General features: G+C 41.0%; 2 protein-coding genes across 14 annotated transcripts in view; one reads left to right on the top strand and one right to left on the bottom strand.

The window, feature by feature from the left end:
- The window catches only part of LOC141995939 (uncharacterized), a 181,444-nt gene extending 176,154 nt beyond the window's left edge, over nt 1-5,290 (bottom strand). For 2 of the 6 annotated variants that reach the window (XR_012641444.1, XM_074967489.1), the window contains exon 1: nt 4,893-5,279. The gene's annotated coding sequence lies outside the window, so the exon portion shown is untranslated. Of the gene's footprint in view, nt 1-4,892 lie in introns of all 6 variants that reach the window. The other 4 variants (XR_012641445.1, XR_012641443.1, XM_074967490.1 and 1 more) reach the window with 3 other exon arrangements.
- The window catches only part of LOC141995937 (sodium channel protein type 1 subunit alpha), a 179,006-nt gene continuing 171,986 nt past the window's right edge, over nt 5,254-12,273 (top strand). For 4 of the 8 annotated variants that reach the window (XM_074967483.1, XM_074967478.1, XM_074967480.1 and 1 more), the window contains exon 1: nt 5,254-5,423. The gene's annotated coding sequence lies outside the window, so the exon portion shown is untranslated. The remainder of the gene's footprint in view (nt 5,424-12,273) is intronic. The other 4 variants (XM_074967487.1, XM_074967484.1, XM_074967486.1 and 1 more) reach the window with 1 other exon arrangement.

The raw sequence follows: 12,273 nt of genomic DNA, 5'->3' as shown, positions 1-12,273 counted from the left end.
CAAATTCTATCACATGTAGCTGTAGCAACTACTCCATCCTGCATCATGAGCAGGGTTTGCACCCTGAACTTTCAGCAATGCAGAAAAGACTGCTACCCTTTGAGCTACAGGACTCAGTACTTCAACTGATAACAGAAAGCTGTTATCTCAAAGCGGGGGGAATGTACTCCTGGGTCATGGGGAGTCATCAGCAGTGGGGATCCAGTTTTTTCACCCCACATCTCTGAAAGTTGGAAGAACTCTAGTCCCATGTGGTTACCCCTAGGGAGGCAGGAATGGGCTGCTGGGGCCAAGTGATGAGCCCATAGAGGCTCACTGCTGCCCAATTTTACTGAGGAATGGAAGTGAGAGAAGGAAAATGATAACCTGTAATAGCTTTTTATATTAGCCCTGGTCTAAACTACAAGTTTAGGTCGAATTTAGCACGTTAGATCGATTCAACCCTGCACCTGACCACATGACGAAGCCATTTCTGTCGACTTAAAGGGCTCTTAAAATCGATTTCTGTACTCCTCCCCAACGAGGGGATTAGCACTGAAATCGACATTGCCGGGTTGAATTTGGGGTAGTGTGGACGCAGTTTGACGGTATTGGCCTCCAGGAGCTATCCCAGAGTGCTCCATTGTGACCACTCTGGACAGTACTTTCAACTCAGATGCACTAGCCAGGTACACAGGAAAAGCCCCGGGAACTTTTGAATTTCATTTCCTGTTTGGCCAGTGTGGCGAGCTGATCAGCACAGGTGACCATGCAGTCCCAAAATTGCAAAAGAGCTCCAGCATGGACCGAACGGGAGGTACTGGATCTGATTGGTGTATGGGGAGATGAATCCATGCTATCAGAACTCCGTTCCAAAAGACAAAATGCCAAAATATTTGCCAAAATCTCCAAGGGCATGATGGACAGAGGCTACAACAGGGACCCGCAGCAGTGCCACATGAAAATTAAGGAGCTCAGGTAAGCCTACCAAAGAGGCAAATGGCCGCTCCGAGTCAGAGCCCCAGACATGCCGCTTCTATGATGAGCTGAATGCAATTCTAGGGGCGGCCCCTACTACTACCCCACCCCTGTTGGTGGACACCTGCAAGCGGGGAGTCTCATGCAACAGACATGAGGATTTGGGGGACAAGGAAGATGAGGAGGAGGATATCACACAGCAGGCAAGCGGAGAAACCATTCTCCCCGACAGCCAGGAACTGTTTATCACCCTTGACCCAATACCTTCCCAACCCTCCCAAGGCAGGCTCCCTGACCATGAAGCCAGAGAAGGCACTTCTGGTGAGTGTACCTTTGTAAATATAATATATGGTTGAAAAGCAAGCGTATTTAATTATTAATTTGCCCTGAAGACTTGGGATGCATTTGCGGCCAGTACAGCCCCTCCTTTTAAATGGCCAACCCAACGGGTGCTTGGTATGGGAAAGGAGGGCGCTGCTGTTTGAAACCATTCCCACACATTATGAAGGTTGAAGATGCCGAAAACTGTGGCTTACCATGGCTGCCTGCAAGCCGAATTCTGTTGCCCGGCCCTGCATGTGTGATCTCTCACACCAACTTGGCAGGCCCTGTGTAACCGCCCGCCCTCCTCCCCAAGTTCCATAGCCTCCTCACCCAGACGCCCAAGAATGTCCCAGACGTCCCCTCCGGGCACCCAACCACTCCAACCCAGAGGACTGCCCAAGCAACAGAAGGCTGGCATTCAATAAGTTTTGAAGTGCAGTGTAGCCTTGTCCTTCCCTTCTCCCCTCATCCACCATCCCACCCTGTGCTTCCCTCCTCCCCCACCCCTCCCGGGCTACCTTGGCAGTTATCCCCCTATTTGTGTAATGAATTAATAAAGAATGAATGATTTTGAAACAACAATGACTTTATTGCCTCTGCAAAGCAGTGATTGAAGGGGAGAGGGGAGGGCGGTTGACTTACAGGGAAGTAGAGTGAACCAAGGGGACGTGTTTTCATCAAGGAGAAACAAACAGAACTGCCACATCACAGCCTCGCCAGTCATGAAACTGGTTTTCAAAGCTTCTCTGATGTGCAGCGTGCCCTGCTGTGCTCTTCTAATCGCCCCGGTGTCTGGCTGTGCATAATCAGTGGCCAGGCGATTTGCCTCAACCTCCATCCCAAACGTCTCCCCCCTTTCTCTCACAGATATTGTGGAGCACACAGCAAGCAGCAATAACAATGGGAATATTGGTTTCGCTGAGGTCTAACTGAGTCAATAAACTGCGCTTTTAAACGTCCAAATGCACATTCTACCACCATTCTGCACTTGCTCAGCCTATAGTTGAACAGCTCCTTACTACTGTCCAGGATGCCTGTGTATGGCTTCATGAGCCATGGCATTAAGGGGTAGGCTGGGTCCCCAAGGATAACTATAGGCATTTCAACATCCCCAACTGTTATTTTCTGGTCTGGGAAGTAAGTCCCTTCCAGCAGCTGTTCAAACAGACCAGAGTTCCTGAAGATGCGAGCATCATGCACCTTTCCCGGCCATCCCACATTGATGTTGGTGAAACGTCCCTTGTGATCCACGAGTGCTTGCAGCACCATTGAAAAGCACCCTTTCAGTTTACGTACTGGCTGCCAAGGTAGTCCGGTGCCAAGATAGGGATATGCGTTCCGTCTATCGCCCCACCACAGTTAGGAAATCCCATTGCAGCAAAGCCATCCACTATGACCTGCACATTTTCCAGTATCACTACCCTTGATAGCAGCAGCTCAGTGATTGTGTTGGCTACTTGGATCACAGCAGCCCCCACAGTAGATTTGCCCACTCCAAATTGAAAGCTAAATGGATTTCATGGAATGACAAAGCACTTCTTTAGTCTGAAAGTGAACCCCCTGCCACATATCAAAGGCTGCTGCAAACAGTGGAGGTATGAGACCTTCTCAAAGAAATGGTTGCAAGAATCCTTTATAATGGAAAGTGTAAGGCAACCTAAATATAGGAGTCACTACTAGCTCCTCCAGAATATGTATGTACACAAACACAAATGATCAAGTGTACTATTAGTTTAAAATCTGTTCTGTCCTCTATCTGTGGATGATAATTTGCATGGAAATGGATGGAATTAATTTCTGTCTCTAACCTCTATTATCTCTATCACTCTGCGTGTCACATATGTAAATATAGACTTTTATTTTAAATGAGCAGTCTTGTTAAATTGAAACACCAAAACTATTGGCTGATATTTAAAATTACATAAATATATCTAGGGAGTTTGGGCAGGAGCTTCCTGTTAAAAATCAATATAAATCAATATAGTACACTTTTGATTATTATCAACTGATAATGTGATAGCCATTTTAATGCAGCTATTTTAACAGCACATTGATTTCAAATGTAACAATAATGTAATTATTACATACATTCATTATGAAATATATTTGTCTTCCACTGATTCTTTTTTCTTTTTCTTCAAGTAAGACTTCAGATCTAAAAACTCTCCTGTCTGTTAGGTCAATACCTGTCTATCCCTTTATACCAAGTGTCACTGTCATTCATCAGACTTTTGAATAATTCTCAAAAGAGAACTGTTCCTATAGTGGAGTATAGAACTAAATGGAAATTCTCCAACAGAAAGTGACACTTGTACTCTTATATATTTTAGCATAGCAATTTTTTAAGGAAAAGCCATAACATGGATATTGAGAAAATGGGAAAGAATAATGGAAATAGTTTAAAAAAGAAGTCAGGCAATTATTTTACTAAAAATTTTTTCCCATTTTAGACCCAATAACTAGAACCATGTTTGAGCTATACTAACAATGGGCAGATTTAGTATAGTAGTTGCCATGCTTGAGCTGACTTGTAAACCCAGCCTAAATCTCCATATTTTTGAGTCTTCAGAGACCAATTTTTCCTGAGTATCTTGGAAGGATTAAAGCTTTCACTGAGAGTTCAATGACCTGACCCTTTGTATTGTTGCAGAGTTTTGCTTTTTCTTTTTTCCGGTGAAGACCAGGTCTTAACTTAGTTCCTGAGAATTGCCATGTTAGAAAATGGTTGTACTGTTTACCATCACGTCCACTTACCTAAAAATCATGGATATTTTGTTGTCAGGAAGAGCACCAAATCCATAACATTGGGATAAATTGCAATCTTACCTATGGCTAATTATTTCATGTATTCTTTTATGCTTCAATTACTACAGCAGTTGTAAATACAGCTTCCGTATTTATATTGCCCTTGTGTGCCATATTGTTCTCTATTTGTTATTAAACTACAGTTGTTTTAAATATTATCAGAAAAGCACAAGATTTCTCATATCAATGAAAGCTTCTGTTTCTTTATGACAAGTAAATAGATCATGCATGATATTCACAGGGTAGGAAGAGGTTATGTGTTGTATTTGCACCCCAAGTATTCAAGATTCTTTACTGTTTAACACATCAAATGAAAAATAATTTACGTCACATACAGTAATTTTAGTTAACCATAAAACCACATTCCATACAGACCAAAAGAAATGTTTTTAGGTTTCCTCCAACTAAGCTCCTGGTTAAGCCTGGATTTTTGTTTCTCCCCTGGTGTCCCCAACAAAGGAAATGCTAGTATATTACAAACAATAATAATCTAGGAAATTCCCAAAAGCTTCTCTTCAAAACATAGTAAAGAAATACCAATCCTTGCTACCAAGAGTAACTTGAAAATCATCAGAGCCAGGAATATGTTTAGTACACAGTTTGCTTGAAAATATCAAAATCCTTGTAATGCACCAGCTTCACTTCTGTAACACTATGTAAATCAGATCACAAATGGCATTTCTTCAAGGAACTAGTTCACTAAGATGCACGCACTAAAGTATTTATTTAGAGAAATATAATGTTCCCTTTGGAAATTCCAGTATTTCAGGTTTATCTAATACCCTCTTTATTTTTCTTCTACTCACCATAATGAATTTATATACAAACAGTTGTATGCAGCCGTAGTCTGTGCCTCTCCTTCTTTACTTTGCCTTGCTGTTGCTCTCTTATTAGCTGTAGCTATGCAGTCCTTTTAGATACAATGTGACAGGAATTGTGTTAGGTTTGCATTGAGCACAGATGCATCTTTTGCACTTGCGATCTGCCTCATGTGTAACACCCTCATTCCTTCCAGTCATTCATTCCAGGGGAGGAATGACACCAGGTTTTCTGAGCTATTCTTGCTTTTCTCCCAGAATACTCAGGAAAAAAAGACTTCGTGATCTCCATGCAAACTACCAGCCTGCCTGCTGCCAATACTGCCTGCTCTTTCCAGTGATGACATTCAGCTTTGCTCTACCACTCGGGATACAGCACTGATTCCTCATTATGTAAGGCAGTCTAGGTCAAGTGTAGGAGAGAGACTGCTGGCCTGAGCAAGCCAGTGGGATTGCTCCTTCAGCTTAATGCTTCATGGGGTATGGAAGTGGATTCTGACCTTTGCTACATCTTCTTGGGTAAATGTTTTTGCATGATTAAGGGGTAAATATGCTGTTTTTCTATGCAGATGACTGTCAGCCATGCTGTGAGATGCAGAGAGAAATTGCTAGTAAAAACCAGCTCTGTCAGCATGCTTGAATAAGCAGAGTAATCTTTCTTCTAGCCATCCCAGCTTTAAGGCACTTTGCAAATAAATAAATCATAAATTAGGGTTTGCTTAACAAACATCTTCTCTATCCATGTGGGGATTATTGTTGATTTGACTGATTAAACAATGAACAAAATCCATTTGCTTGGAGGTGTTGTGGGAAAGCATTATTAGATGCGGCTATTAGCGCTGAGAGATTTACTGCAGTTCTTGGCTGTTGTATTGCCTCTGCCTCACATTACAAATATGCTTCCTTCCCAAAAGAACGGCTTCATATTTTATTTCCTTGCCTTCCTTGATTATTTTTAGTGACAACAGTTAAAGTCTGGAGGATATTCAGCTATCATTTATTGTATGACTGCATGAATTTACACAACCATAATATACTGGAGGTGAATGCTGCAGACAAAACTATAGTTAGTGACTCCTCTGCAGAATGTCGGGACAATATACGCTGGCTAAACTTGCTTGAGGTTTTTGGTGCACCAGGGGAATGCAAATAAAACTGTTGAATTTACACTCATGTTGGAAAATGAGCCATAAAATACACGGAATGGATCTTTCTATAGACTGCTATGTTCCTACAGTGTGGGTTGTCAGGTGGTGAATAGAATGATCACTAATGGAATGCAGCAGTATAGGCCCTAGGAGGTAACAGCATAACATTGATACTGCAGTCTCGTGTAGGGAATTTCAATAAGGCTGGCTCACTTGTTAGGACAGTTACCATTTAATGAGGCAAATATAATAATTTGGAAGTATCTGGTATATTAGGAGCCCTTTATTCTACAGCTCAAGTGTGTGTGCAGCACCATGGACAGCTACTAAGCATTGTTCAGTAAAGTAAAGGAGTGGCACAACCGAATTAAAGGAGGTGGTAATTTGTAAAACTGAAGACTGCTTAAACTAAATATGAGTGGATGTGATCGAGCTTCAGCCTGCATGTGTATTGACTTACTAAATTCTATTAGCTTACTAGTAGGATCTTGGAAAAGAGGCTGTTTAATACATAAACTTTAAAAAATATTCATGTACATACTATAGTATTTGTCTCTGTTAATGAGCATCTGAACATATTTGAAAAAACACATAAAGAATTATAGATTTTCCTACCATAGAAGGTATGGTATTAAACAACATTGTGCTCTAATTTAGAGGATTTTATGGTTTAACAGTGGTATATTTGTTGATGAGAAAAATGCTGTTTGATTCTTTCTTGTATCTAAATAAGATGAAATATATACATTTCCTCCAGAACTAATTTTGATGGGGATAATCCCTTAAACATGCTCTGGTCCCATTTTGCAAAATAATTATTCCTCACCTTTTTGAAAATAATCAGTTAATAGTTTCAGTGCAAGACTGTGCTTGAAAGTGATAATGATAACTTCCATAATCATTAAGAGCTCTGTCTCCCCAGGCACAATGCTGTCAAACAATCAAGCTATCTGTTTATCATGATCTCAGCTCACTAGTTACTATTTGTTAAATGAAAATCTTTCTTGTGATAACACATGATCAAGTTGTACTATATGGTATAATTTAGCAGAAGTACCAAGCTGACACCTTTTATTAATTACTTTGTGAAAGTAGAAGTTAGAGTAAAAAAAATACTTCTGTCTGACATAATGAAAACACCTTGTTTACTATACATAGTTCTGTTGTATAATATGTATGCAGCTGTTTCTTGAAAGCAAGCTGCTAAAACAGTTGTAGTATGTATTGGTGTATGGATTTTTTAAATTTACCTTTACTGTTCTGATGAAAGTTTGTTAGCTTGCTTCTGACTACACCATTCTAAAAGAATTAGTGCATTGTGCCTGAGTACATAAAAAGGAGCCATGGGATAGAATATTGTGAATATAATTTTTTGTATTGGTTCAAAGAATGTTAACAGCCTAATCTATTTAATTACACAAAGTCATTGATTTCTATTCTTTTAAATATATACCACTGGTTTTTGAAATTGTATCATTATAAATTCTACCTTGTGCATCATGGCAGATGTTGTAGATTACAGTGCCGTTACAGTATCTCTCAGCCTGCCAAGGCTCAAATGCATGACTAAGATACAAAGGGTTAAATTCTGGGAGAGTGAGAAACTCATGTGCAGGCTGTGTGATCATATAAATATGGGGCTGAGGATTGAAATCCACAGCTCAAATCTGCAATATGTGATATGGAATTACTCCAAAATAGCTACTGCAGATTACGGATTGGGGTAGGGACTAATGGCCACTGTTCCCTCTTCACGTGTTTCTGTGGCCTGATGGAATTGCTCAGTTCATGGACATAGTGGCCACAACCCTGGCCTGTCTCACACTATCCCTCCCCTTTCTACTCTTCATACCGTATAGATCAGGGTCCCCCTGGGCACCTTATGTCCCAGTCCCACACAATGAAACCAGTTTTCTGCTGCATTATGTACCTTCTGAAAATTGCACTAAAAAATTAGGAGCACAGAAGAAATACTATAGTATGTGCTGAAAAACCTGGGGCACAGCTGGGGAATCACTGAAAGACTTGCCAGAAACAGACAGGAATGGAGGAGCTTCATCACTGTCCTAAACACCAAAGATGTAATGGGAACATGATGATGATCATGTGGTTTACAATTATTTGGGAATAATTTATTTATCATAAACATCTGTGACAACAGTTTAATTATGATGTCAAACAATTTACAATATATGTGAGTATCATTTGTATAAAGACGAGTTTGGGTCTCAGATTGGGTCAGTCCATCACAACTAGGCAATTGAGATATATGTATTGTGTGTGCTGACAAAAATAATTCAAAATATACTTGCTAAATTAGAATTTACAAAAGTAATATTGTATTAAGTTGCTAAAGTGAAGCTGTAAACAGCTTAATTTGACTGTATCTTACCTCACATATAAATGTATATTGGTCTGTCGTGTTATGATTCAAAAACTTCAGACAGGCTTGGGCTTTTAAAAATCCAAAGCCTTTGAAATGCAGAACTGTCACTTTTCATTTGTGTTTAGTTCCATGAAAACATTCAAAATGTCACAAAATCTACTGAGTACTGCTTTGCCATCCTAGGAACCCACCTTTGGTAAATTGTAGAGACGCTCTGTCTCCAGTATAAAAATAATTACCTCTCTTTCTCAGAGGGTTTTCAGCTTTTGCACTGTAAGTGATTAGAAGCATATAATATTCCATTTTCTCTGGACCTTAGCTGGTTGGTTTTTCCCAGTTTCTGGTTATCCAGCAACGATGGTTTTCTTCCAACTGTACTTGCCTCCATAGCTTTTTTGTGACTGCAGAACTATTCATACTATCAGTTGGATCATTTCTATCTCTAACCTATCAGGTTATCTAGATCTTCTCTCTTTCTTGCCCTGGGTTGCCTTATAGATTCCTTGCACTCCATTTTTCAAAGAAAGTGCATCTCTTGGAATAGATTTAATCCCCAGAACATCAAGTAAGCAAAAGAGAAATCAGAAGACTACAAAAATATGGGGAGTTCTTTTAATGCACTGGCATCTGAAATGTATGCTATGGTGATATCTGACAAAATTGTTGTTCTCAGCCCCTTCTCTAGGAAGTACACAGAGTTTTCAGTATTGCTGGTGGCATGGTTTCCTGCCATTGCTCAACATCACACCTTTTGAAAAATAATTCTAGAAATTTCCTCAGATTTATACATTAGGTTTTCCAGTTTACAGTGGAAATGATGATGTGGAGTCGGAAAGTCATAAAAGGACCCCAAACCTGGCTTTTACGGCACAGATCATAAAAAAGGGAGCTGCACTGCAGTGGCAGCCTCCAAGTGCAATATTGGCAAATTTACCCATTTATGCTCTGAGGCAATGTGTGCTCCCTTTCAACCACAGGGGACTCTTCCCAAATGCAGCATAATCTTCTGTGCAGCAGGTGTAGGGCAGAATTGGGGGCACTTAAGCGTGAAGTGTGCGTTGCTTCCATATAATGGATCATGGTTCACAGATGCTCATTCACGTAATTGCTCAGAGGTGCTTGAGGATGGGTCTGTACTAGAATCTTGCAACCTGACCTGAACCTAGTGGGTCCTGACAACATATGTTGGGTTCAGGTCAGGTATGAAAACAACCTAACACTTTTAGGTTTGGTAGCCTCTAATCAATTCCTCCCACCCATGGGGTTTGCGCAGCAGCAGCTCCGTACCTTGTTCCTGCTAGCCACCGCTGCCTGGCTGCACTGTGGGGTGAGTGGGCCTCTCGCTCTGCAGCACACATAGTTCAGTAAGGCAGAGCTGGCTGACAGGAACAGGGTACACAGCTGCCACCATGCCAATCCCATGTGCAGGAGGCATCTGGAGATGGATTACAGGTATGGGGAGCAGGAAGCCTCCTCCAGGACAAAGCGGCAGCAGTGGCAATGACACAGGTTTGGGGGTAGCGGCCCAGGAGGCGGAAACTTGCACTCCTTCTGGTGCACGGCACTGCACTGAGATGGGGGATCAGGCCCTGGGAGTGGGGGTAGGAAATAATAGAGGCCAGGCCAGCGGCTAGACCCTTGCAACCAGACTCTCAAAAGGACCTGACTAGAAGTTTTGGGTTCGGGTCAGGTATGAAAACAAGCTGACATGCTTGTCCTTGGATCAGGTTCAGCTTGGCTGTGGTCTAGTCAGGTTCAGGCAGGGCTTTAAAGTTAGACCCAAGCAGAACTCTAGTCAGAACAAGACTGGGAGAAGAGCAGAAAGGGGGCTGTCTGGTAGATCTTCCATTGTGCAAAGCCACAAGCCATTGTTGCTTGTGGAGAAGAGGCACCGGAAACATGGGACTTACTGCAGCCTCAGGGTTCTAGTAAGAGTCAAGAGGCACACTTGCTGTCACTGATGTAGCCTGTTGTCATCAGTTCTGCCACACAGGCCCTTGGAATCTGATTACTCACGTTGTATGATGGGTGGGAAGGGTTTTCAGCATATGTGCAATGAGGAATGAGCAAAATTTTTGTCATGGTGAATAATTTATGTATCATAAAGTTGCTGGCGTTTGAAACTTATTTTTAACTAGATGCAAACAGTGTCTTCCTTGTTGAGAGAAGTGGTTTAACATAAGGTGGTACAAGCTTTCCCCCTCCCTCCCCCCACCACCACTTTTATCTTCTTGTGGGAAAAGCTTATATGATGAGGGGAATCCATAAAACTTTTTCAGAACTGGGGCAGAATATATAGGTTTCATATATTAAATATACAGTAAGGATTTACACTGTAGAAACTCTGTAACTGTTTATAATGACTTGCTATGGAAGAGCTTTCTGACTGCTGGTCAGACGGCTTGGCACAGAATAGTTATGGGGCAAATTGGTGAGTTGTATTAAAGCCACAGTACTCCGTCTGTCATTAAAAGCTACTGAACTTCGGTGGAGCTAGACTACAGCACCTTATTATATACTCTCTCTGACAAAACTGGAGCTACAAGAAATTCATAATGCAGTTAAAAAAAAGTTTGTCTTGCTTGCAGTATTTTAACAAGGTCCTTTAAGTACCTTGAACCCAGTTACATTCCACCATTGATACCTGAGGAAAGAAGTCATTTCAAGACCTATTGACCACTGGACACCTTCACAGTATATTAATATGAGTGCTTCTAAAATTGTGATTAAATTGTGGAAAATTCAAAGTGTTCCATATAGAGTAGGCTAGGGTCAGTAAAAGTACAGAACTAAAATAGAAAGCAGGTAGTTCAAGACCTCACACAAGGATCTTTCTGTGTTGCACTGCCTGCATTTATTTATCTGAATTCTAGTGTCTCCTTATTTAGTCCATTTTGAAAATGACAAAATTTAAAGTGCTATATGTTAGTAATAAAAGGAATACCTTGTAGCATAGACCGACAGTTTATACTTACAAGCTTCAGGGGTGGGTGTTCTGCTACTTCACCTAGCTACAAATATGTACTTGCCACTGCCTTGCATTTTTGTCATTTTCAGAAATACCGGCCCTAAAAAGCACTACTTCCGGCAACAGTGTGATACTGACTGTGTTTGCCAGATCTTTCAGATCTTGAGGGAGATTCTGTCTCAAAAGGTGTTCCTTTCACCACAAGCAACTGATCTGTTGCAGGTGTTTCAAGACCTTGCAGAACTTATGAAAAAGACAATTCAGATGAATCTGCAAATGGTTAAAGCTAAATAAGAACCTAGCAATTAAGATGCAAGTTTGATTCAAGGGACTGGTAATGAATTATGTATCTTTCCACCTCTGGGTCTGTGACCAACCTGAACTGTTTGACAATTGTTCAGTGGCCTACATAGAATGACTAGCGGACCAATGTTCATCTCAGAAAAGCCAAGCTCACAATCAGTGATCTTACTGCAGAAGGGTCACAGAGTGAATATGCAGTCTTTCTACAACAGAATTGAGGCACATTCAAGGGGGAAAGCTTCTACAGCTACTGTCCATTTTGTGCTTGCCCTATGCACAGAAAGCTTCAGTTTCCAATGTTGTCAGTGTAGGACCTTTCATAAGCAATAAAAAAAATTTAAAACAATGTAGACTGTCTAAAAGAATGGTATTGAAATTAAACCTCCTTTCAAGATGGATGCCAACATGACAAGATATTTAATTTCAACAGCCTTTCTTGATATGATTTTGAACATTCTTACATACATATACATCTTTTTGTAGAGCACCACAGTTCAAAAGTGCAAATAACATTAATGTTAAAGGAACACAGCCCAGGTATTCTTAAAATGTGTTTCCCCTACA

The sequence above is a fragment of the Natator depressus genome, chromosome 11, assembly GCF_965152275.1.
Source record: "Natator depressus isolate rNatDep1 chromosome 11, rNatDep2.hap1, whole genome shotgun sequence".
Classification (NCBI taxonomy): domain Eukaryota; kingdom Metazoa; phylum Chordata; order Testudines; family Cheloniidae; genus Natator; species Natator depressus.
This window is presented reverse-complemented; position numbering and strand designations above follow the sequence as displayed.